Source organism: Mastigoproctus giganteus, chromosome 6 (assembly GCF_048544385.1).
Source record: "Mastigoproctus giganteus isolate SK-2022 chromosome 6, ASM4854438v1, whole genome shotgun sequence".
Lineage (NCBI taxonomy): Eukaryota > Metazoa > Arthropoda > Arachnida > Uropygi > Thelyphonidae > Mastigoproctus > Mastigoproctus giganteus.
The window spans coordinates 138,516,149-138,543,281 of NC_143580.1; positions in this window are offsets into that span (position 1 = coordinate 138,516,149).

Sequence of the window (27,133 nt, forward strand, 5' to 3'; positions counted from 1 at the left end):
GCGGAGGCCTCGTGAATAGCAAACACGTCTCCGGAGTGCAATTACAATTTACTCGCATCTTAAAAGCGAAGAAAATAAAAGGAACAATTTCTTAACGGTGGCACAAACAGGAGGCTCGTGTTTGTTGACGCGTTCTATTGTTACTGTCTGAAATATCGCATCTGGAATACTAAAGAAAGTCAATATGGCATTGGAGGCCACAGGCGCGAGTATATTACTTAAATGTTGGCTTTTATTACTTGATAGATGTTTATTGCTTACCGCCTGACATTAGGGACATTTGAGCAAACTTAAATGGGCGACAGCTCGTATATTCGATAAGAAAAAGGAAGTTTCCGGGATAAAATGCAGAAAGGTAAGCGGCTCTTCCATATTAAAGTAAGAACGATCAAACAGAGGTAGGTGGTTAACTGAACCAATATGTCATAACGATGATTTTTCTGAACGCCGTCTAATGGCTATTGGCTAAGAGTAGGAAATTATGCCCATTACTTACAGGGGGCCGCAATGCACGAGGCAGAGTTTCAGATTTATCTTAGCGGCGGTTAAATTCCTAAGTGCTCCACCAGGTGCTTAAAATTCAAAACACTGCCGATCTCTTTCACTTAACGCGCGATCATGAAAAATTCAATGCCTTATCACTGCGGTTCAAAGGGCCAGCTGATTGATTGCAGCACGAATCTCGTGCTTCATGCACGGAAGCCTTAATCTTAAGTGTGGATGTTCTTGCTGCACATGTACCTAAGAAATCAGCCAATCTGTTTCCAGATTGAAGATAAACCAGCTTCTGGACTGATTATTTCCTCCCGAAAGAATATCTGGAGGCCCCATATAGTAAGAATCCTGTCCATGGTAAACTACCTAAGTACTATCTTTTTAAGTTAGGTGAATAACAGGGTTGACATTAGAAACTTCTCACTTTACTTATTATGCAATTAGCATCCCTCAGCGTGTATTAATCAAACTTCTTTCCAATGACTTCAATTTTCTCCTCTCGGCAATCAGCATTTAACCTTAGCTCCATCAACAATTCGGAAGTGGCAATTTCCACGATCATGTAGAATTTTTGAATCAGCTTCTCTATTAAACACCTGAAAAATGTACAGGGTGATTATAAAGTACTTTCTCACTTTTAAAAATTAATAACTGCAAAACTATAAGCCGTATCGAAAAACTGCTTTTTGCATCGCAATCAGTTCACGTTGAATTTTTAAACAAAAAATAGAACGCAATATGATTACCAAGAAGTGCACAAAGGAATTAATTTATAAAATAGTAATGAACGAGCGGAAATTTGACTGCAATAAAAATTGAGTGGTAAAAAGTGTACCTTTTCTGCAATATTAAGTATTTTACCAGTGATATCATTCGGTTACTGAGAGTCCACTTTTCTCTGGTGTGTATTAAATACTTTCACACCACGCACAATGGTTTCTCGAGAGTTCATTTTGCATGAGAGAAAAATGGACTCTCAATGACGTCATTGGTAAAATATTTAATATTGCAGAATAGGTGCATTTTTCACCAATCAAGCTTTATTGGCAATCAAATCTGCTCATGTCGATCATTATTTTCTAATAAGCGATCGAAACAGGCATTGGGTTCCAATTATAGATCTATCTTTAAAAAATTAATGGATACGTAATTCTTTTTAAAAGGCCTAAATGTAAAATTTCATGAAAATCCATCCATTCGAAGTCCAGTTATTACATGAGGATGGACTGACGGATGAGCATGGTCAAGAAAATAGGCCCGTTCTTACGTATACACGCCTATAAAATGAGTCTGGATTCTTCAACAGCATTACTTTGCTTCTCTTGCTCTGAACACCAATTCCAGAAATCTCACTTCCTTCTTACGATCTCAATATGGATGAAAAGGCTGCCGACCACGATTCTAGATGCAGAGCGAAAGTCTCAGTCCTTTACCCAAAATTTCTCTACAGTCCTTTGTGTTGCCTGTCTCTGTAATGGCTCCAACGGTTTGGACAGACGAGATCATCACTGGAACATTCCGTGACTTTTTAATGGGTCGCTGATAATAATGTAACCAGAATAAACAATATGCATGAATGAATCTGGTTGGATGACTAAAATTTCTTTGACAAATTGCAGTAGGAGTGAAAAATAAATTCAAAAGAAAGATGACCCCAATTCCACACTTCATAACGTCCGAAACTTAGACGAACTTCAACATCGAAAATTAGTTGGGTTGTTTATAAGTAGCTCTGAGGCCATTAAAGCAATGTGGTATCAGCCTATTGCGGTTGAAAATTTTGTTAATTCTGTAGCCGGTTTGCATTCTTGCGCATAAAAAACTGGAATTTCCAGAAGAAAAACTATGCGATCCTCGCCCCAATCCCTTAGGTATAGTGGAGTAAACGAGGCAATGAAAATTATTCTCTCATCCTCTTAGGATAGGATAATCAGAATTGTGATGGGTTTTGCATGGCTTCGGCTGCTTGGGTTCACAAATGGAACTCAAGGCCTTTTCCAAACGAGTTGAGAAAGCAGCAACGCTGTTCACTGCGCTACTCGCAAGAGCTCCAATGCTCATTACCGAAAATTTACTGCAATGAATAGATTTGTTATTGTTTTATCCGAATAATGGCAAAAAAAAAAAAAAAAAAAAAAATAGATGAAATCCCAACTCGGCTTTCAGCCTCTTCTACTTTCTACTGAAACTTGTTTCATTACCTCAGCAATATCATTATTATAAATAAAATGATAAAAGACAAGACTTGTAGCAATAGTCCAAAGAAATCTTCAGCTATCTTTCTCTCCTTACGGAATTATTTTTATTTCACTGATATCCCTCTAATCCAGGGCCGGAACAACGTATTTCCCCGCCACGGGTCGAAAGGATTTTCGGCGCCTTTACTAAGGGTATAAAAAATTTTATCTCACTGATCTTCTGTTTGTGGGGCCCCTTAAAGAATGGCGCCTCGGATAATGCCTTGCTAGCCCGTACCTTAATCCTGCACTGCTCTAACCCTTCCTTATTGCGGAAGCTTTCCAGATACACAACATTAGATAGCCAGTTCTTACAGTAACTAATTTCTCCGGCTAAAAGTAAATTTTCTTCCACATATTCTGCAATTGTCCTCCATTTATTAAATGCGTCCCCTAATTATACCAATTTGTAACAACGGCGACTGGAGAAATTTCAAAGGTCGTCTCCAATCGACGGGATAGTTTACAGATCTCAGGAGCAGCCAGTAAGGTTTTACACCGTTTCTTTTTAAGACATCCAGTTTACAAGCACAAAACTTAAGCCTTGTGACACATTACGGGAGTAATGTGTCACAACACACAGTACATCGAACCCTGCTGAAAATGGGACTGAGTAGCTGCAGGCCGCTCCGAATGCCCACGTTAACCACGGTTCACCGGGACAGCGTTTACAATGGGCATGCGAGCATCGAAACTGGACCTTCAGTGATTGTAAGAAGGTCGTCTGATGAATCACGTTTCCTGTTGCACCATGTGGACGGCCGGGTACGTTTGTCTCGTTTACCTGGGGAAGTGATAGCGCCTGGATGCACCGCGTAGGGCGAAAACAAGTTGGTGGCAGCGGTGTCACGCTTTGAGCGATGTTGTGCTGGGATACCCTGGGTCCAATCATCCATGTGCCAGGCACTCTACCTAAACATCATTACTGACCAGGCACACCCTTTCATGGCAACGGTCTTCCCCTCTGGCGGTGCCGTCTTTCAGCAGGATAATGCCACACCGCCCGGATTGTTCGAGACTGGTTCTCTGCCCTGGCCTCCAAATTTCCCGACATCAATCCCATCGAGCATCTGTGATTTGTGTTGGAACAGCAACTGCGATTTTCGGCATCTCAACCACAGCTCTTACAGGAGTTAAAGGATCTGCTGGTTACGTGTTGGTACCAGATACCACAAAACACATTTAGAAATCTTGTAGCGTCCATGCCTCGCCGGTCCTCCACATGCAGCTGTTTTGGCTGCACGTCGAGGTCCAGCATCATATTAGGTAGGTGGTCGTAATGTTTTGGCTCATCGGTGTAAAAGCAGGGCTGTTTCAGCTACAGACATCAACAAAAAAGAAAAAAATGGAAAGTACGATTTAAAAAGAACCCTTCTAGCATCCCTTGCATAAATGAATATTAAAATAAAAATTAGCGATATTTTTAGAGTGACCTGTTCTGTTTGACTATCACTCTCAAGTTTGCTTTCTCACCACGGCAACTGAATATGAGGCTTTATGTTTTGTGCTTGTAAACTGAGTGTATTTAAAAAAAAAACCGAGAAATTCACTGGTAAAACCTTACTAGCTACTCCTGAGATCGGCTAACAACCGTGTCGATTAGAGGTGTTCGGGAATTTTTGCAGTCGTCGTCCGGAATCGAACTCAGGCTTCCTCAAACGAACGACAAGTACAGATACCATTATACTGTCACTGGGGACGGGTGTATTCTGTGCCCGGTTTGCCTGATTTTGCTGAATGGGAAAGGGGCGTTGCAAACTCAGCCACAATACGAAAATGTCAATTAAAATTCCTCCCGTCTTGACGGGATTCGAACTCAAACCTTTTCCACACATTGTAAAAAGGCAGCTTCACAGGAAGTAAAAACTTTATCTCCATCGATGCAAATGTCGCTCTCCAATTAAAAAAAATAAATAAATAAAAACAATGATAAAATAAATTAGAAAAATAAAAATAAATAAATAAAATATAAAAATTTTAAAAAAATAAACAGAGAAAAAAAGGGGGGGGGGGAAATATATATATCTGATCCCGCACGGACCAAAGGCCAGCAGGGGTCTCCACTAGGAAGGCTACGAGGTATTCCGTAGTTGAGTGAAAAGGCGTCTCCGCCGATCAAAAGCATGACGAGCAAATTCTTGCAGGGACTGGAAATTTTCTGTGGTGCTCAGGAAGTCCGGCTCATTTCCGGGGACAGTGATACTGGTGAAGAGAAGAAGGTTCTGTCGAAGATCTAGGTATTGATGGCAGTGGTATAAAATATGTTCCCAGTCTTCTGGGTCACCACAAGAACAGAGAGGTGATTCAGCAATGTTGAAAGTTGCAAGTTTCGCATTAAGGGAGCCATGACCAGAGTGTAAGTAGAGAGTGTACAGACCAGGATGGAACTATTTCTGAGTGGACTTTAGAGTGGCAAAGGTGACGTTAGGGATGAACTTTAAAGTAGCAAAGCCCTTTAGAGGTAGTGGACCATCTGTCTTGCCAACTCTGCATCAGAATATTCCAACAGCGTCTTTTCTCTGCCTTGGGATCCACAGTGACATCGATGGTAATGCCAAGAAAGGTGCAGGGACGTGTCTAATATATAAGCACAGGCCTCGGTACATAAGAAAGAGATCGAGGGGCAGACAGCCGTTACGGACCTGCAAAGCAGGAGTAGACACAATCTTACAAGCCCTGCACATTTCTAAAAGCATTTTACGTTGAATGCTGTGAAGTTTAGTCTGTACTGAAACCTTCTTAACATGCCAGAACCAGACGGCCGCGCCATAGGAACAAATTGGTAGAAACACAGCTTTGTAATATAACAGTAGAGAGCGAGAATTAAGACCCCAAGATTGTTTAGAGAGACGCAGAAATGAGAAGGTAAGTTTTTTGACTTTCTCTGACAGACTTTCCAAGTGTTTAGTAAACGTAAGTTTATGTCCTCCAATATTTGGATTTTAAAGCAGCCTGGAAACCTAACAACCTTCATCAGTACCCTCTGGGAGAGCCATCCATTGCAAGTAAATTCATCAACTGGGAACTTAATGGTGTGCGGACGACCTCTGACCACAAATCGATCACTTTCTCCTTGTGTCACTCTGTACATCATGTTCCACGATGCCCAGAGATGTCGTCAGGTATTGTACCAAAAATTGGATTGGAACCGTTTTCATCAAGTCCTTGAAGATTTGCTACCTACCGATCTTTTCATCTGACCCAAACCATTCCTAAGAATACTGCAATAACACTAATCAAAAGTATCGAACAAAGCTTGCTCTACTGCCATCCGAAAACGTAAACTTTTTTGCACTGCTGTCCCTTGGTGAAACACTGATCTGAACAGCCAAAGAAAAGCAGTGCATCGTGCCGGGAAGGCCTTCCAAAGGACTTGAGCTTCACTACATCTCTCCGAAACTGACGTTCCAGAGAAACCTACAGATTGCTCCGAAATGCCTACACATAAATATCAGAAAATCCAAAAAAAAGTCCTCGCAGGAATTGGTCTCCTCAACTGGTAACAGTGATCCCTGGGAAGTGGTGTACCGTATTATGACCGACAAGCACCCCAGAGAAGTCCTACGTCCAGCATTGAAAACAGATGGTTCGCTCACCATAACTTGGGAAGACTCCGTCAACAATGCGTTGGATTCCATCTTTCCGAGTGACAGCGACCCCACGACTGCTGATCAACAATGTATTATTACTAGGAATGAGGAATATGCAACCGATCACATTGAAGCACCCTTTTTACAGGATGAGCTGCTCTGCACAAAATCAAAGGCAATAAAATCCCTGTAAATGACCTTCTGGGGATGGACTTCTTAAAAAAAGTTTGCGAAAAGATTTCCACCTACTAGCTACCTTTAACAATTGTCTCGAGTTTGAATAATTTCCCAAAATCTGGAAGGGATCTAATATAAAATTTATCATCGAAAGTCCTGAAAACCCTCCATAAAGTTCTAACTTCTATAGACCAACTGACTTCCTTGCTTTCTTTCCTCTCCAAACTGCTTGAAAGGCTTCAAGCAGTTTGGAGACCACTCTCATTCGGATGGAAAGGCACGGAATCAAGTCTGGTATCCTCTCGCCAATTCAGATTCAACTCATCTCTACGGCCAAAATCACTCGTGTCAAATACTTATATTTCCTGGCCACCGCACTAGATTTTGCTGGCGCTTTTGTTCGCCTGTGGTGGCGAAGCATCCTCAGCAGGCTTAGATACGCCAAAACTCCTATCAACCTTTACAGATGTATTTCCTCATACCTCAATCAGCGGAAGATCATGCTCACCAGCAAGTTTCCAGGCTGGTCACCCGTTTGTTCTCAGGGCTCGGACCATTTTTTCTGGTCCATTGTCTTGTATGAGTTGCTAGAGATGGACTTTGAGTGTGCTGTGTCTCTAGCCTTTGCAGACGACCTGGCCTTGGTTGTCATTGCGTGTTCTACAGCCCAGTTGGAAGTCAATGCAAATCTTGCCCTCCAAAATCTCCAGAGCTGGGCCTCCACACACCAGCTTACGATTTCTGGTGAGAAAACCAGGTCTATTTGCTGAAGGGTTCGCTTCAATTAACTAGACCACCAACATTAAAAATGAATGGCGCAGGCATCAAATTGTTCTCTGAAATAAAATACTTATGCATCATCCTCGATGTGAAGCTGACATTTTACTCACATCTCGTTCATGTCGCAACCAAAATTAGGAAATACACGGTACTAATTGCCAGAATTAGTAGAGCAGACTGGAGCCTTAAACGAAGAGCGTTTGCACTAATCTATGAAACCATCTTCTGGCCGATTGTCTGCTGCTGTGCGGCAATGTGGTGTACCAAAGCGAATATCCAACGTAATAAAGCAAAGTTGGATATCTTTCAGAGAGCATGCTCCTCACGGTTACTAGAGCCTATCGCACTGTTAGTACGCCGGCCCTTCAAATCCTGACTGGATGCCTACCTGTGTATCTTGAGGCGATCATGAGAGACCTCTTTCAAAGACTAAACAAAGGTATTCCCTTCGAGATCCTCGATACTCTGAGATCCTTCAAATTCTGACTGGATGCCTACCTGTGTATCTTCAGGCGATCATGAGAGACCTATTTCAAAGACTAAACAAAAAAGTATTCCCTCTGAGATCCTCGATATAACCACCTTGATCTGGCCAAGGATCCTAAAAGAGAGAGAGAGAGAACGTATGGCAGACAAATTCGTCGAAATTCGGCAAGACTCATGGAATAACACCAGCAAAGAAGATAATACCAAATTATACCTATCTTCTGCCACCAAAACACCTGAAGTCTCCTACCTGGTTTTCACCGGGCTCCAAGTAACGTTATTTTACTTCCGGGACACAGACCCTACAGGAAAAAAATAACAAATCTGGGCATCGAAAAAAACTCACTTTCCAAATGCGGACAACCTGAAAGCTGGGAGCATGTGATGCACTACTATCCTCATTATGAGGATTACTGGACAAGACTGGATAACAAAAACACAGCAAAACATCAGGAACATCGATTTCTGCAAGATGAGCTTTACTACCATGCCCTTAACTGAGTTTTCTCAATCAACATTCCAACTCAGACTTAATTAGACAAGGATCTCCCAGGCAACAGTTCGGCATTTGTACAAATGGAAACACCACCTAAATGGACTACAAACCAATTCCGGGGTACGATACACAGCAAACCCCTTCGGGGTAGGATTAACTGCAAATCCTGCTGATACCTCCTGATGTGGGATGAGTTTACACCTGTATACTGGAAGGTGAATCAGGTGGTACTGACGCCTTCGGGTGTGAAATACCATACGGCGCGCCCTATTCTAACCCTGCACCATTTTTTCTTTCCTTGTTCTTCGACTGTATACATATTGGGCCAATAACCAACGACAATCCTGTAGTCTCAAACAGCTGGCTGATGAAGGAGACCGAAGGGGGGCTGACAAGACTTGTGTAGAGTTATAGAAAGGCTACAGTCAGTGAAACAGGAACGCAGTCCAACAGTGAATTAAATTACCCTAATTAAATATCATCATTGCCACTAAGTAAGTCTTTCTATTCAATGCTCAGTTCGTATTTTAAGTCGCACTTGTCAGATTTCTTTCCGGGTACTCCAAGATAATTTCACAGCTACAATTTTTCTAAGATGCAAAATATTAAATGCATCTGGATCCTTTTATGCTCTTCGCAAACCCCGAAAACAACGATAAAGAACAAACAGCGGGTCTCTTCCTATGGAAACTCCCTACAGAAATTGCATAATCTTAATTGCTTGCTTCAAGGTACAGAGGAACCGGATGCAACTAGACATGAAAAGGGCAGCCCAAGGAAATGGAGAACTGAAGACTTAGGTTCGGCTAGAAATTTGCTGATGCCGTTAAGGTCCATTATCTTGAGCAGGTTAATCTGGCTGTAGGCAGCGTCCCTGCCTATCTTTTAACTTTAAACCCACAGTGCGTTTTACTTACTGCCCGCCCCTCATTGCCTCCAGATAAATAAAGTTCCAGAGAAAACGCGAACTTGTTTTTATTAATATTTCATATCGGAAAATGTTTTACCTTGGCAACCACTACGACGTCTTACCCTCCACGAGTGGCCTCGCGTGGGGATTCTGAATTCTTTATGCGATCGGAACTTAATAGGCTTTTTCTCTTAGACAAGCTGGTACGAGTTTGAAGCCCTGAGTAGCCTTTTATATGCATAGCGAACAGGCAGTCATTCAATAACAAAGTTTTACGGGGACGTATATATTATTTAGGGCATTGCCGAGGATCGCTGCTGGTCTGAAATTTTATTATTCAGCGTTTATGTCCCGAAGATGGGCCCTCGAATCAATATGAATGCCCGGAGAATTTATGGCAATCACGACACTTGCTTTCAATTTCTCAGCAATAGGTATATCACGTGCAATATGGCAACCCACAGTTCAGATAAATCCTGATTTTATTATGGGAATGCGTGCATTCAACCGGTCCACCTTATTATTTTTATGGAAGGAAAATTCTAGAGGATAAAAGTAATAAATACTCGAGAGTAGCGGCTCAGTTAGTCAACGTTGTTTCCTAATTGTTCAGCCACTGTGTGTGTGTGCGTGCATGCACATCTTTTTGCCACAAGAAACTTTGAAATATGCAGAAAAGAGCGAGATATTAACGCACGATTGATTTTCAACATCCATAGTTGCGAGGGCAGTTTGAAAAGTAATGCCATTTCGAAACCTCAGAGTTCGGTAATGCAGAATTCGAACTAAGTTCCTGTAGGTAAGTTTGTAAGTAGCACGTGCGCGTGTGGTTGTTCGCTTACAAGTTACGCTGTTTTAAATCAAAGCATCTTTTGAGCAGACGCTTCTTTTTCTCTGCACAGACGTATTTCTAATTTATTTTATCAAAGGTTATTCAATTAGAATCAGCGCTTTTCGATCCATCCTCGTATTTTTTAGAGATTTCACTTTTAAGGCAATTAAGAAAGGATTACATTTGCTACTTTTTTGCGATTTTGTACCTCGAGTAATATCGTTAATCAGTAGTCGTGAATGTGTTCTTAACGCTTCGTCTTGACAGACCTACGTCCATAATTACTTGACCACTAATTACTATAATTAGTGAGTAGATCCGTCATTAATTAAATCTGGATATTTGCAGTTATCACACAATGCCCGTTTCCAGGCTGTTATTACGGTTGCTCAAATTGCATAGCCTACTGTTATTAGTAGTGCGCGTGCAGAGGTATGTCACGAAATTCCACTGTATCGTTGTGGCTTGTATGTCACAGTTGTGTTTGGAGGGTTTCTCTCTCTCTCTCTCTCTCATTTCGTTTTCCAAACAAGGTGCGAAAGCAGCCGTTCGACCACCATTTGGATAACTCAATCGATATTGCATCGATTCACCAGAAGTGATGTATAAAAGAGACAGAAATGGTCACAAATTATTATTCGTGTACTTATCTAAAGTTGGCCTGGCTTTAAATCCACAGAAGACTGTACTGATGGTGTACTCTCTCAAAAAAATAACCAACGCTCGTATATTAAACAAATAAATGGAATACTTATACCAATTGTTACAACACAGAGATCTGGGGATAATATTTGACACCAATTTACGTTGAAGTCGCATATTGATTTACTTGCAAAGAGGATGAACTGTCTTCGTTGTACATCCAAGCAACACCTTTTGCATGTGAAACAAGCTGCGACAACCGCATGATACATAAGAACAATGGTGAATTCAGCCATTTTGTATGGTGTTGAATTGTGGGTGTCAGTCACTCCTACCCACAATTGGAGAATATATGCGACTGAATTGTGGCTGATGAAGTGGGCCAACAATAAGGACCACGCAGCTAGCTGAAACTACAGCGTTTACCAGACATCATTGCATGGAAACGAGTCATAACTACAATAAAGATGATGACAGGCGTGACAGGCGTTTCTGGCAGATTTTTGAGCGACACATCCCTCCATCTGCCTTAAGAGGCGTGAAATCCCTGAGGATGAAAGACAACAGACTGAAGATGGCTAATAGGTTCATACCAACCAGGGCGTTGGAATCAATCCGCTGCTTATCTCAAATTAGAATTGACCTCGAAAGGCTAATAGAAGATCCGAAGTACAGAAAAAACCGCGATATGGTTCGCTGTTGATGCATCCTGCGTCTTCTTTAGAAGTGTATCAATGTTGTCTTCTGTAGTGAAATCCGTTATAGGTAGGTCATGTCCCTATTTTATTTATAGCATCTTGCAATTGTCTCTGTGCGCATATTGTGTGTGGGGCATCAAACAACGAGGTCATCTGCGTGTTAATATGTTTCAACGGTTTCAGGTTAATTTTGGTTAATTTTGATTGCGAATAGAGTTGCACTGAGGACTCAGCCTTCAGGAACTCCTTCGTCTTGAATATATTTTCCGGACTGAACATGATTAAACCAGACATGGGTGGAATTTTGGTAAATGGTTTCGCCTTCGTCATAACGTCCAAAGTTGGTCTATTCTTACGTAAACCATATCGACTATGACTATGAAGATCGTGTCTCAAGAAACCATGTTAGACAAATGTTTATCATTCTTTCTAAACTTTTTTCCCAGACAATTAGTGAGGGTGTTAGTGATTTTGATTTGTGCGATCTTTGACAGGTTTCAGACAGGCTAGTTCAATCGATTGTCGTCTCAGAAGAAAAAGAATGCGCAAGGAATTCTCACCATGATTCTTTATAATTAGATAATGAATTCCATCTGGCTAAGGCTTTTTGTAAATATATACATGTGAAAGGAAGAGTGCATGATGTCTATGGAGTTGTTCACATCTCATACCTTTCGATCTGTGTTTTATGTTTTTGGAATACTAGGTCATATGAAGACATTGCTGACAGTTTCGCAAAGGTGTCTTCTAGTGCATTTGCTATTTCTTCTGGCTCGATTATATCCTGTCATTTCCAGCTAATTATGGGGGCCATCGTTGTTGTATATTTAACGAATAATTGTTTGATTTTATTCCATACTACTCTTGCGACAATAATAAATCGCCTGGCACTCGGGAAGGAGAGAGAGGGAGAGAAAAACAAGATAGGGAAAAAGAAAAACATAAAGAGCGGTAAAAAGAGAACTAGACAGACAAAGAGCGGGAAAAAGAGAACTAGACAGCCAGAAAGAAAGAAGAAAAGTAGAGAGAAAAGAGCGATTTGATTAAAACTAAATCTGACATTAAAGAATGCAGAATCAGTTTTAAATACTTTAATCCGTTTTGGTTGTTTAGTCTTTCTTATTCGCTGCATTTTTTCGCCTACTCTTTCGGGTATTCAAACACAAACCCCAACAGCCCTTTCTTTCTCCGTACACTGATGTCCCATGCAACTTATTGCAGTTTAAATTGCACGTCTTAAAACACGCAACATCGTCCACTTCTCACCTAATTCTGGTCATCAATCATAATTTGTTTTCTTCACCGAGCAATCTTCCGACGTTTTCGGACTAGTAATACAAGAAAGCATCCGGGTGATAAGTTACAGGAAACGTGTAGCAAACTCAGGCAGTGCGTGTGTATGCGTGTGTGTGTCAACTTGACGCACGAAACCCATTTAAGTGTGTGATTGCAACAGAGACGCTTTACATCTTCCTAATATCGAGCTGTTTAAGCCTATGTCAACAATGACTGCACTTAAACTGTCGGCTACACACCTACTTTTCAATCAAAAGTGGAAAAAGGTTTGGTACTCTTCTAAAAAATAAATTTATCTGCAGTGTTCTGGTACAAAAAGTCAGCCTAAATTATTCCGGAACTAGCAAACAACTCCAGACACTTTGAAGAAATAGCCAATAGCTCTGTTGAGCCCTCTCAAGAAAGACAGAAATTATTTATTGAAAATAAATTGTTGTTTTGAAGGTAATAATGGACTTTAGCATTAGTAGAGGCATTTGATGCAAGAAAGCAAGCTTATGCAGAATCAGCCAAAAAAAAAAAAAAAAAAACACTCCCATTTCACCCCTCCGTTCGTTCGAGATACCTGTCCAGCTGAGCCTTAAACTTATTTAGGCTATCAACTTCCACGATAAGGGATGGAAGTCTGTTCCACCAACCCAACCACCCGCTGGCTAAAGGCAAATTTCCGCACGTCTATCCTACATCTGTCTTTCCTCAATTTGAATTTATGCCCTCTCAGGTGATTGTTCTGAGCGAGAGGAAGAATCCCATCAGCATTGAGCATGCTCAAACCATTCAAAGCTTTATACACCTCTATCAGATCACCTCGCTGGTGCCTAGTCTCCAGACACTAATTTGCAAAACTTAAGCCTTTCTTCGTAAGAGCACCCCTTTGTTCCATTCACTAATCTTGTTGCCCTTCTCTGTACTCGTTCCAGCAGCTCTACATCCTTCTTGAAATGAGGCCTCCAGACCTGTATACAGTACTCTAGGTGTGGCCTGACCATTGCCTTATACAATGGAATAATCACCTCCTTATCCCTGCTGGAAAAATTCCTGTATATCATTGACAATACTCCATGAGCTACTCTTGCAGCCCGTCTGCACTGCTCAGAGAACTTCATATCTGCCTGCACAACCACCCCTAGGTCCTTTTCATTCTCTACCACTGTCAGTGTAGTACCACAGAGTTGATACGTTGCTCTAGGGTTGCTGTTTCCCATATGTAGTACTTTACATTTGTCAATGTTAAACTTCATTTGCCACCTCTCAGCCCATCTGCTCAACCTTTCCAGATCCTGTTGCAGTAGCATAGCGTCAGTAGTGTCCTTAACAACCCTGCCAAACTTTGTATCGTCTGCAAACTTGGACATTAAACTTGATATCCCATTATCAATATCATTCATAAACACCGAAAAACAACAACGGACCCAACACTGAACCCTGAGGAACTCCACTAATAACATTAGTCCACGTTGAGCAGCGTCCATTGATTACCACTCTGTGTTCTCCCTTCAACCACCCCTTTATCCATAGCAGCAATTTGCCTCCAATGCCACACTGCTCCAATTTGTGCAGCTATCTTCCATGTGAAACAGTATCAAAAGCCTTTCTAAGATCCAAGTATATAATATCAAAGTTATTCCCTGCATCCAGTTCTTTTGTGACTGCATCATAGTATCCAATCAAATTGGTCAGGCAAGACTTCCCCTTAACTAAACCATGCTATGTTTGAGCTATAACTGGAGTCTTGTCTAGATGATCCTGCAGTGCTTCTTTAACCAGTGCCTCCATTAATTTTCCAGGAACAGAAGTTAAACTAACAGGTCTATAATTACTTGTGTCAGCCTTTGATCCTCCTTTGTGAATTGGGGTCACATCTGTACATCTCCAGTTTATGGGTATCTCCCCTGAGTCCAAAGAAGCTCTCATAATTATGGCTAAGGGTTCGCTTACTTCCTTTGCTGCCTCCTTTAATATAACTGGATAGATCCCATCCTACCCGGGTGCCTTTTTTATGTTTATCCTCAACAATTTCTGCTCCACTTTCTTCTCAGTTATTACAAAATCATCTAGCACACTGCCAGAGTTTAACTCACCTCTGGCATTCCCCTTTCTGAATAATTCCTCATGTGTGAATGTAGATGCAAAATACTCGTTTAGTTTGTTAGCCACCTGAGCAGAATCCTTAACTTTGATAGCTGATCTCTTTTGAAATGAAATCTCCAATGAATGCCACATATAAAACTGAATCATACAAACTGTTCGTGAAGAACTGAGGATTACATTTATAAAATAACTTATTCAAGATGTCGCCTTTTGAAGAGAACATCGTGGAGAGGGTATAATTCACTGCTCTCTCAACACCGCGTAGAGAAAAGGCCTGGATTCGATCAGTCGAAGATGAGTATACTTGAGATCTTTCATCCAGACGGGAAGAATGCATGGGTTTCTTCAGAGAAAGCCCATAAAATCGGTCTCAGGAGGGGGCTGCACTTTTATTATCCGAAAACTCGGGGTTTACCATCATTAAGTCTGTCCAGCCAGAGGAACATACCACAGAATACACACAATCGACACGTGCAACTCGCTGATTGGTCACTTTTGCCATAAATTTCCAATACCCCTAGCTGTACACGACCTTAGCCACCTACTTAACAACAACAATATCCTTAAAACTCGTGTCGGCGATTTTAACGGTTGTCTTTCTGATGTACAACATGTCCACCTTTCCTTTCATTGTTCCAGACAGGAAGAACTGACAGAGCGAAAGTCATGGCTATACGAAGAGTGTATTATGAACCAAGAATTTAGGCTGTTTTCTGCTCTGATGGAAAGATACGCTGAACCAGCTTGCACATATTCGAGAAATGTCTAGATATCCTTAAAGAATGGCATGAGTGCTACCTACCGATGTACTCAACAAATCAGTCAACCATCTGATTTGTTGAGTACTGGTCTTCGTACATCTCTCTTAGAATTTCAACTGCAAGTTTCTTCACTGGCAAATGGAAGTTCAGACTTGTTGCGTTGTCTTGTGTTTATGTCCAGGATCGATTTGAAAGGCAACTTTAAAAATAATATTAAATCTAAATCGGGATTACTGCTTTGTATAGCGGTTATACGAGGTTAAGTGTATGTGCTAAGCACCAAAGCAACTAAGGTTATGAGGTGCTGTGATTGTGTGTATTTTCTTAAAAACAGGGATTAAAAACCATGCAACCCTTTCCCGAGAGATTTCCGCAATGATTCAATATACAAACGAATTTTAAGTCTTCAAGGGTCTTCAAACGAATTTCAAGGGTCCCATGAAAAAAAAATCTATTTGGTCTTGAACGTCCCCTTTTTAGATTAATGGACAAGATGGAGGATGGAGAAGATGGGCCGGAGAGGAAGAATCAGAATGGTGAGAAAAGTTAATTTTAATATAGGTCAATACAGTTAAGCAAGGGGGGTTTGGTGAGAGAGAGCATACTTTTCCTTTAATCCCTGCCCTTCTTCCCCCACTTCGGAAATGGCACATGCAGTAATATCTATATGCTTTAAGTTAACATAGCTATTCTCTAAAGCCATTTCCACGATTATGGCTCCTCTGAAACAGCTTGCCCGAATAAAGCTCTTTCATTGGACTACTGCGTCTTTCGAGACCATAAATATTTAACCTCCGCTCAGTCCGTTCCATCCATATTAACATTCCTGGCGATTGTAGCTAAGTCAACGTGTACGTAAACAACAAAGAAATCCCCAGGTAGCCGCTACTGGCGTATCTAATTTCCACGTTCCGTTAGAACTTTCCCGCATTTCCCGCGCTGACAGATGAGGGTGAAATGTGAAAATTGCAATCACGGAGCTCATCTGAACCGGCGACTCGCTCGCAGGAATTCGTCGGATTCTTTTCCCGAAGCGCAATAAGAGAAGTATGAAAATGAGATTACGGCTTCGGATTCAACCATTAAAGCGACCAGCAGTTGCGCAATCAGGCGCCATTAGTGAAGGAGTCGATTACAAAAGGGGGGGGACACATTAAACTCTAAACGCCGGCGTCTGTTTTTCACGCTCTGATTGCAGACTCGAGGTAGAGGAAGAGCATTTCTTCGGGAACGAAATTGAACAATATCCGAAGCAGGAAGAAACCTTCTGGTAAACGGGCCTTCTTATTAACACCGTGGCTAAGCTGGCAAAGTGGAAGGAAAACGTCTTAAATGCTTCGGCCTTGCGCAAAATCGATAATAAGTGGATATGTAAGGTTGCGCTACAAGATATTAGCATCCCTTTTCTGTGGACATTAACGGGACGGCGTGCTAGTCATTAGAAATTTAATATCGCCGGCGTGTGAACAGTAGCGGCAGAATGTTTCTCACGACGCCTTTGAAATCCAATATTGTTTCTTGCAGTAATGGTCATTGTCACATCAACTTGTTAGCGCGATGACTTTTCGAGTAAGGCGTACAATTATTTCCATCTCTCCAAGACATCGCCCGATATTCAGTTGCGCATCTCTAATACGCGCGCCGTAGTCTCACCCGCAGCCACTGTTCACACTAATTGTTTCTCCAACAACGACTGCGAGGCACACGTGATCAGATGACAGATTATTTGTCTAATGACGCAATTAAGGGAAGCGCATTGTTATGGCAGCCCTGCTTCTGAAATCATTGTTTGTGCGCGCTTCACGTGAAGTTGATTACAGACTGAAACAATTAAGTGCTTCATAACGGCATTTTTATTCATTTGGCTAATTAACAATGAGACATTAAATAACACTGAGCGTTCAAGGGATGCTATAGAAACCGTCTGGAACTTTAAAATCATAGGTGGAACATTTATTAATAACGCAACGACGCCGTTCCTATTGGAGAACTAACCCAATGCAATAAATCAATATTTCTGATGTAAAGCATCCTTGGTGGCATAAACCGAGTAAATCTGATCGGTCACGAAAAATGCGTCACGGAAGTGACGTCATCCGCGGCTTCCGCCAGTCTTTTTATTGAATAGTATGACGTAGCCATTTCTTGAACAGCATGATTGCAACAATACAAGCATTTGCCAACAGTTTCTTTTTACGTTTCGCATTTTCGTTACATTTTTATTCTTAGGAGTCGTTATAGAAGTTTTCATAAAGAAGGATGTTTCACATAAAACCATCTACCGCGCGTGCTCGGCACGTATGCAATTTTTTTTTTCTCTTTTCTTGGATTCAAAATTTCCGTATCGCTATCTGTTTACATATAAGTATCTAAGCAATTAATGGCCGCTTCCTATTTAATCAATGAGCAGTAGCAATTTCACATTAAACCAATTCGCTTTAATTTAACCAATTTACTCTTAGCGTCAGCAGAATGGCTGAAATTGGCCACTTTCTCAACAGCGATCCGTTTACATGTGGAATAGGGAACTAAGTTGAAGAGAATTTAATTAGTCGTAAATAGCGATCGATGTGACTCTCACCGCGCTTTAACCTTTTTAAGTATCAGAATCTCGTATCGGGTTTACCTGAAAATTTGCACGCATAATGAAACATATATGGACGTAAACGTTAAGCGTGTCAAGCTGATCGGCGCAGCAGAATACTCAACGTGTCTGTTATGTCCTGACGTAGCAAGCTGAAGGTGCTATAAAAATGTGAGGATATAAAAATAGAATAATTAAGTGTGAACACGCTTAAAACAACAATATTTGTGCTTGACATACTTTGAAATGGATCGAATCATTCTATTGTCAAATATCGGTTTGTGGACATGCCAAATCTCCTTTCGTATTAGTCATATTTCTCTATCAGTTTGACGTCTTCGGCAATAATGGGTGCAGTAAGGTAGCCGGACATGTTACGAGGTGCCAGATGGCATCAGAGGAGATGTCAGGATGAAATGAGATGGACGGATCTGGTGACTACTGTTACAATCTGACAGATTTCCATTATCATAATATTGTTCCTGTCTGCGATTATCAAACTAATCAGAGCTGAGCTACGTTCTTGTCGTCCGTTGCCTCGTCTGCCTCTGGCGCCATTCCATTGACGGTGAGGGACATGTTGCCCGAGGGCAAGAATGATATCGTGTAGTGTTTCACATTTCTCTCGGATATTCAGTAAGGGCTGCATGCGGATTGGAATCATGTCGGGGACATTGGTAATCCAGCCTGCATCAGGAAGCAGCATACTGGACTAACACCAGGAAGTCATGGTATGAGGAAGCTATCAGCAACAACAGTGGTTTACTTGTGGTTATTCATAGCAAGTTGACGCCGGTAGCTGGAGGGAAAATTGAGGTGGCAGCAGGAGACGGCGCATAAGACGTAAGCTTATTTGGTACTTGCCATCTTTTTGAAAGTAAAATTGTTGCTGTGGGATCTTTCTTTCATATGAATGAAGTGCATTTCATCGGCTGAGGCTGAATCCTGTGTTTGCCAGGAGCACAAATTGTTTGAGGGTTGGGAGTTTGAAGAAAATTAACGTGCATGGAAAACGGGTTAAAGGAACAGCCCAACCGTCACTGGTCGTGTGAAAACGCCTCAGTGAGCCAGAGCTCTTTTCCATGCTTTTCAATGAATGACTTGGGACTCGGACTCCAATTCCGGCCCCTACACAATCTCCAGAGAAGATTACCCACCTGCGCTTAACCCATCTACGGCACCAGCCTACTATTAACTTCTTTTAATAAAAACATAGCGCGTGTATCAAACCGAACGTCAGAAGATACGCATTAGCCAGCCGGCGTCCATCAATGTTCTCATTAATGGTCTTCGGAATCACGTGCAAAGTGAAAGTAATAAAAAAAGAACCTGCAAGATCTAAAAATGTACCTAAAAGACATCCCCGGGCCTTATTGGAACCCCATGCTCCTAATAAAACCCATTTGACTACTTTAAGAAAGTGCAGCTCAAGTACTGAAAATTGATTCCAACTAATGGTTTCCTTAAAGCTAACAACATATTAGACAACAGACGAACGTTATTGTAACCCTGCAAGGAGCACCAATCAGCTTTAATTTAGCTTATTTAGTACACCTACCTTAGATGTATAAAGAATAATACTGGAGTTTATTCCCCTCCACCCCGTTTTCAGCAAAAGAGGCATCGATAGTCAAATGTTAGGAGTAATTTTTTTTCTTTTCTTAATATACCGGAATAAAGTTCCAAATGATGCCGTTGAATCAAGGGAGCCATCTTAAAAAATAAATCAAATTTCCATCAATTCGTCCTTTTTGATAACCCCTAAAAAAATAAATTATCTGCAAAAGCTGCGTTTCTAACCTAACTGGGATACTTACGTACAATAGCGGTAATGCAATGAACTGCCAATTTATCTTTGTAAATTGTAAATAAAATCCAAATCACTTTGTCCTCTAACAAATAATGAAGTTGTCTTAAAATATGTGCGCTTTATTCGATACCACGACACTCCTTTTTGTTTCTTCGGAATATGCATTCAAAACACTTTTTTCTAAATATTTAATTGAAGACTGATCTAGTATAGCTTGGTGGGGAACCAGCTGAAGGGCTTACTGGTGGCTTCGCTGCCGATAAAGGCATCTGAATGCCTTGGAATAATATCTATTATTATAATCTTCTTATATCTTCATACTTTTAAAAATCCACATCATACTGGAATGCGACTAAATTGGAAGTTGATTCTCAGGCGACCCAAAAATTCCATTCAGATTTTTAGAGTAAAATTAAAACATAAGCAAAGAACAGACAAAAAAACTTTATTGTCCTCTATGATCGTTTGGGGAGACGCTCGTAATAGACGACACCAGGTTCACAGGTTGATAACCAGTGATGTGATGGTTTTGTGTTGCTGTCATAAACCACTTTTCGTCATCGCCGGGTCCAAATACGGCTCATTTTTACGCGAAAGCAACGCAAAAAAACTAAGGCTCTGGAGTTTGTTTTTGTCTGCGAGTCCGTGTGGGACTCAATTTTTCAGTTTGTACATCTTCCCCAGTCAGCAAAGGTATACACAAACTGCGTCCAATGTCAAATGAATGTTTTCGTGGCTTACTTTAAATTTTTTCTCAAGCGGTTGGTATATCTGGCTTGAATTCGACTGTGTGCCCTTTGTTTCGTCTTCGGAAATGATGGTTGCTCACCTTTCGCGGGATTCACATTCACCGTCAAGTGATTCATTACCTAATTAAGTTTTTTTTATTATAATTATTATATTTTAACTTGCACAGCGCCTTTATTCACTGTGGCTGTCCTCGTGGGTAACACAGTGGTTTTAATGCATATTTCCTACATTGGGGGAAAAATCACCCGGGTTAGAATCATGTCAGTGACGCAAAGAACTTTTATGGCCGTTTTTCCTCAGCCACTGAGGGAAAAACGGCCATAATGTGAAGATAAGCTTGACCCTGGTGTTCCCGGGGAAGGGAAAACGTTAGGTTTAAGCTAACGCCTACTCTTTGGGTGCGGGATAAAAATACTTCACCCCACCCACTCATGGAAAAAACCCCCTTCATTGGGTGTGGGATAAAAATACTTTACTCCATCCACTCATGGAAGAAACCTCCCTTCAAACTACACTCTTCCCCATTTCCATGGCCCCTTCCTCCATTACTAACACTCTTACTTTGAGTGTGGGATAAAATATTTCACTTCCTTCCAGCTTCCATGGAGATAATTCCTCCATTATCCTCCAGCTATTTCAATGCACCCCTGTCGGGCCAGAATCCGTAACAGAACACGCATATAGTGCATACACATATAACGTATAACATACACTCTTATAACCCATCCCCTTTTTTTTGACAGGATAGGTTAGTCTCTATACACAAAACTTCGGCCCCCATCTGCTTATCTATTTGGATAGGTATTTGGGTTGGTACTGTTTCTTCCTCATCTGCTTCTCCTGTGTCCACCTGGATAACTTACAGGTGCCCCATATGTCCGGAAACTCCGCTGTCCCCCAACTGCTTCACCTTCAGTCTTCTCCTTCTGCTATAAATCCCGAGACACCTCTATTTATCTCTATTTTCCAACTTCTGAATTTTTTTTTCCAGAAGATGATTTCTTCCATTCCAGTGGGTAGACGGAGGGTAGCCTAGATAAAGAACAAACTCGACCCGGTCTCGTGCAAAGAACGACAGCCAATCCAAGTAATAGCAGATTCCAGATTTCTGGCTGCAGATTGACCCACACATCTGGCTAAACAGAGATGCTAATCATCACAGGGACCCATCCGCTGGATGATTACCATCTACAATGGGTTCCACAAAAATTTGATCAAAATATTAATCTTTAAAAACGGCGAACTTCTATGGTCATCTGATATCATTGTCTGGCTTTTCTGCTACCTGAATATCGGCCCTGCCTGTGCAATCAGATCCTTTAATACAATTCGGTGATTTTCAGTTTTTCTTCATGCGGCGGCACAACTACCCGATATCTCAAAATCGCGCGACACATTCACCGCCACTCCCCCCCGAAGACCTTGGATCTCTAGCCATGTTTGGGAATTTTTAATATCTTATTTTCACTCGCAGTATCTTAATGAAACCTTACTGCACAAGTTTTGAATGAAATTTTGAATGAAATATTCTGAATCTGAAACACTTCAATTATTTATGATTAAAAGATATCAAATTAAATGCTCGCGTAATTTTTGACAAGGACAACGAAATCTCCAGTCATATTTACCATTATTTAGTGGCAGAACGAATACGTTAAGTGAAGATGGAATTATAAACGTAGGAATCATTAAACCACGTTACAAATACAGAAAACTTTCTTTTGTTCTTTTTAAGGCTGGACTTGGTAAGGCACGATCCTGCTCAAGACAACCTAAAAATAAAATAAAATAAAATAAACTGGCAGAAAGCAATACTCCTCTTCAGCGGCGCTGACGCGTGACCCCCAGTCAAAGGAGATGCACGCTCACACCCTACAAAGAATGAGCGCTACTTTTCGTGAATAAATAATAGAATAAAAAGGGAAAATATTGGGAACTCACAAGCCGATGCACTCTTTACGAGGGCATTAGCGCTTGTGGGTGTTTTGGAGTTCACGATTGCTGATGCCCACGTGAAGAGGTGCTTTTGAGGTCCCAGTTCTAGTTTATTATTTCATTTCAGTTTATTTTGGGTTGGTACATTAAGAACAGAATCACACTTTACTAAGTCTAGTCTTGAGAAAAACGGCAAGAATTTCTTGTATTTGAACATGATGTAGTGTTCCCTTTGTTTACGGAACGAGAAAGAGAGAGGGCAGCTGACGAATGATTTTCAACCGCTTCTAGGATTTTCTCCATTATAGTTGATAATCTCTCCTTCAATACAAAAGACCACCGATAACAGAAATATTCGATTCTTTCAGAATTTTGCGATATTGTAGATCTTCATTGGGACTCTTATTCTTTTCCATCTTTTGTCTTAGACATTTGTGTTGTGGATTTTGGGCTGAACAGTGACGTTGGGAACCGTTCCTTCGCATCATTCATTGTGAAATAGGTTGGGGCATGACCTACAATTGAACTTCTAACAGTTTCATTTCGTCTTCTCTTCATCTGTTACGTTGTCCACCCTTTCTGATGGGTTGTTAATTGTCACAGATCCCTGCGCGACCTCAACTATCAATCGGCTCGCTGCTATTGAAGGAAATCTTCGGTGCTCTTCTCCTAGGAACTCCATGTAGTTTTGAAAAACAAAATGTACAATATGGTTTTGTGAACATAAAAAAAAAAAAAAAAAAAGTACATGTTCATCTAATATAAATAAATTCCCTTCTCAATCTATTCATATTATTATAAGATTGCATAAAAATATTTAAATCATTTTAATGGCAAATTACTTTTCAGAGGTTAACTACCTAACTCTTCAACAGTGTCGAAATGCACACTGTGGTGCTAACCTGTCGCAGGCCCTCCCGACTTTACCATCCTTCCACACCGGGTAGAAAAAACCTGAGTTCTTTTCATTTGAATGCCAAGCAATGTTTAAAAATAAACACACGAATAATTGAGAAGACCAGTGCATGTCGTATTGCTGTCAAAATGAAACTGCCGTCTGCCACCTCTCTAATAACATTTTATCATAACCGACAACATTATTCTGCTCTGTTGCCATAGCTACCTAGGCATACACAGTTGACCAGTGGGTGTGACTTTAAACTCATGAACAAATTAATATGGTGTGGATCCACCGACTGCCTCAATGACAGTGTCGATCCGTTGTGGAACGACTTCGACCAGTTCTTTTCACGAGTGGAATTTGTGTCCATTCCTCGTTCAATCTAGTTTTCTGTTCAGCAGTAGTAACAAAGGGGTTGCTTCGTGGCAAGAGGACTGATCCGGCGTTCCAACATTCATCTCAAAAATATATGATCGAATTCATGTCTGAGTCGGTCAAGCAAATTGTTAGACTTCGTTTTCCTCACACCAGGTTTTTACAATGTTCTATCTGAGCTGGGCCGTTGTCGTGCCGGAATATGGAGGATCCACTTCCACAGAGCTGCTAGTGTGAGCAGCAAAGAAGTGGCCAAGGTGTCAGTGTTCTGTTTTCGTTTCATTCTGTAACATCTACCTGCTGTTTGAATGCCACCCCTTTTACATCCTCTGTTAATTGGTACTGCCATTTGCCGACCATGTGATCTCTGGAAGTTGAATTCACCTCCAAATGGGTAACCTGTTCCAATACGTGTTGGAAGACTGTGTACTTGCACTGTAGGAGACAACGGAATTTAGAGACGGCAACTGTATTAAGAATAAAGGAGATGCCTTGTTAACATTTCTGAGCGAACTGCTAAATGATAATTAAGGTACGATCCTCTTTCAGCAAGCCTCTGGAGACAGTACTAGAAACATAATGCCATAACTTACATCGAGGTTTCCTGTTACCTGGCAACTCGTAACAAAAGGCTCAAAGCGCAATCCAATTTTGATGCAACACGAAAGTGCTAAAACAGTCATAAAAGAACCACCGAACACGAGCGAGGTCACTTTGTAATTACAACTAAAGACGCGACTGTTCTAAGCACTGAACTATTGTATTCCAACCTTCCCCTTCTTGTCACAATGGAAGAAATTTGCCAGAGACATCTACGAAACCTCACGAAAATTGAATAACGCAGCTGTGATTAGTGGTCGTAGACGGACGCAGTGTCGGTCTTTCTAAGTAAAAGAATGCTTGAGAAGATCCTAAAACTATGCAAGCACTTAAGCCAGAAGTTTGACAAATGCGTGCTCTTTCTTACTCGCACAAAGTAAGTGTTATCACGTGAATTGCATTTATTTTTATTTCACCGCTGTAGATAACGCTGGAAATTTACCTCTCACTTCAAGTAGAATACATTAAGGGACTTGAAATGATTCTGGCCTTGCCGCATGTCATTATTAAATTAAACAATAATATGAACACAGTAAGATTAAAACTTCAAAAATCCACGAGGATGTGGTCAAAACATTGCACGATGACTGCCGTTAATTCAGCACCATCAAGAACTGAATTCCTTAACTCATAAAGGAACAGTAGGGTCGCCAAAAATTAATCCTCTAGACGCTTGTGAATGTGCTGTTCCGACTCGTAAAAACACCGATGCTGTTCATAACCTGAGTTCGAAAAATCGTCGGAATAGGTTGCAGTGTATAACAAAGACACCAAACAACCCTGTGGTGGATGAATCTACCAAAAACTGAGATTGAAAAAATTTCAATGAAATACATGCATTTGCGAATATATTTGAATGAAGAACACAAGAAGAGAAGATTATTTGTGCAAAGACACCTCTCGGGAAGTTTGCAGGCGACTCCAAAATTTCTAAACAAATGACGAAACTTGGATTTATTACTATTATCCAGAAACCAACCAAACAAACAACAATCCATAGTGTCTCTGATAGACATGCAGAGGCAGTCTTTCAGAGGCGCTGGTATCATCTCTTCACGTCTGATCCTAAAAAATGAGACATCGAAACCATACCTTCCTGCAACCACACTGCCTCTCCTTGTACCTGCTCTTCCCTCATCATCGGCCACAATCAGAACTGTATGAACATCCAACTAGGCATCCTCCTCGTAGGAATGACGGCGCTGATCTGAAAGTACCATCATACTCACCTCTTCCAGATAACCAGGGAATATCCTTGTGGGATTTAAAGCCCCTTCTGACGGTCAACATCTGATCCGTTGCACTACCCTGATTATTCCATCAGACAAGTCTCCAGCACCAGTGAATAAACTCTTCCATGGCCGAATTCAGTCGATACCTCAAAATTCCTAGATGACTCATAGCATTAGGGAGAACTTATACTCACGCTTTTGCACTTTCTCTTTCCTTTCCCATTCCACGCACTTCTCTAGAAAGATCTCATTATAATAAGCATTTTCCTCTCCTCTGTTTTCGTCTTGGAAGTTCCTTCCGCTCTGCTGGCTCCATAATCTTTCCCTGCCTTCACCTTTTCTGTAAAATGCTCCTTTCCGCCGGCTCCCTTCACTCTCCTTATTGCATGAATGCAGGCAACTCTATGTGCGTTTTTCTACTGTCCCTGGTCCGGCTCCCCATGCCGTGGACGGATTCTGGGAGTTCCTTTCCTGTAACCCACACCAACTGGCTTTGCCAAGTTGTGGAGCATCACAGGATACCTAAAGCGGATTTGTGAGAAACCGCAGGAACCGCCTAACAAACACACTATGTCGACTACTTGTACTTCATTCCTCTGTGTCCAGGATTTAAACTGTAACCCCATTTGTTTTATTCAACATTCCTGTTTATTTTTTCATGGGAAATCTATATTCGACGGCATAATACAATTTTAGCATGCAAATCTGACAGATATGAAAATACAGGATTCATCTCATTAGGTTTTCTCTTTCTGTAGAATGCAAGTAATCATTTGGAAGATTCGGAGCGGTGTATGTCATTGGCGAGATGAAGGCAGAACAGTCGCAGCAGAGGTGGCTGGGGTGGTGAAAGTTATAGAATGTTATGGTCAAGGGTGCATTATAATATCTTGAGAGGTTTAACGCTTAAAGAAAACAAAGGATGGATGGTCTTTTTAAGGGGGAAATCTTGCTGACCGATCTGATAAACAACTATGTGGTCACAAAGAAGGGCCAGGGTTATAAGCAGTGTCTCTCTCGAGATTGTTGCTGGCCACTCTTATTTCTGATTTTCTTGAATGATATCGATGAGGGAATATAGGGTACGATTTTGAAATTTGAAAATGGCAGGGTGGTTAATGATCAACTGAGGCTGAGTAGTTCTTACAGGATCATTTAAACAGTCAAGCTTAATGAACAGTAGTGAGACAAACTCTGGCAGAGAGAGAGAGAGAGAGAGAGAGAGAGAGAGAGAGAGAGAGAGAGAGAGAGACATGGTTGTTATAATACTCTTGCAGAAAAGCACACAGCGGTGTGTCTTATCAGTGCTTTTCTGTACTGTACTGCATCTTTGCATTACGGCGTAGGTTTTACACCAGTTATACAAGTTTCAAGTGCGAAACATTTGAAATATCGTGTACAGGTCTGGAGAACACAGCTATAGAAAAACACTGAACCTGAAAGGATGGGGGGGGG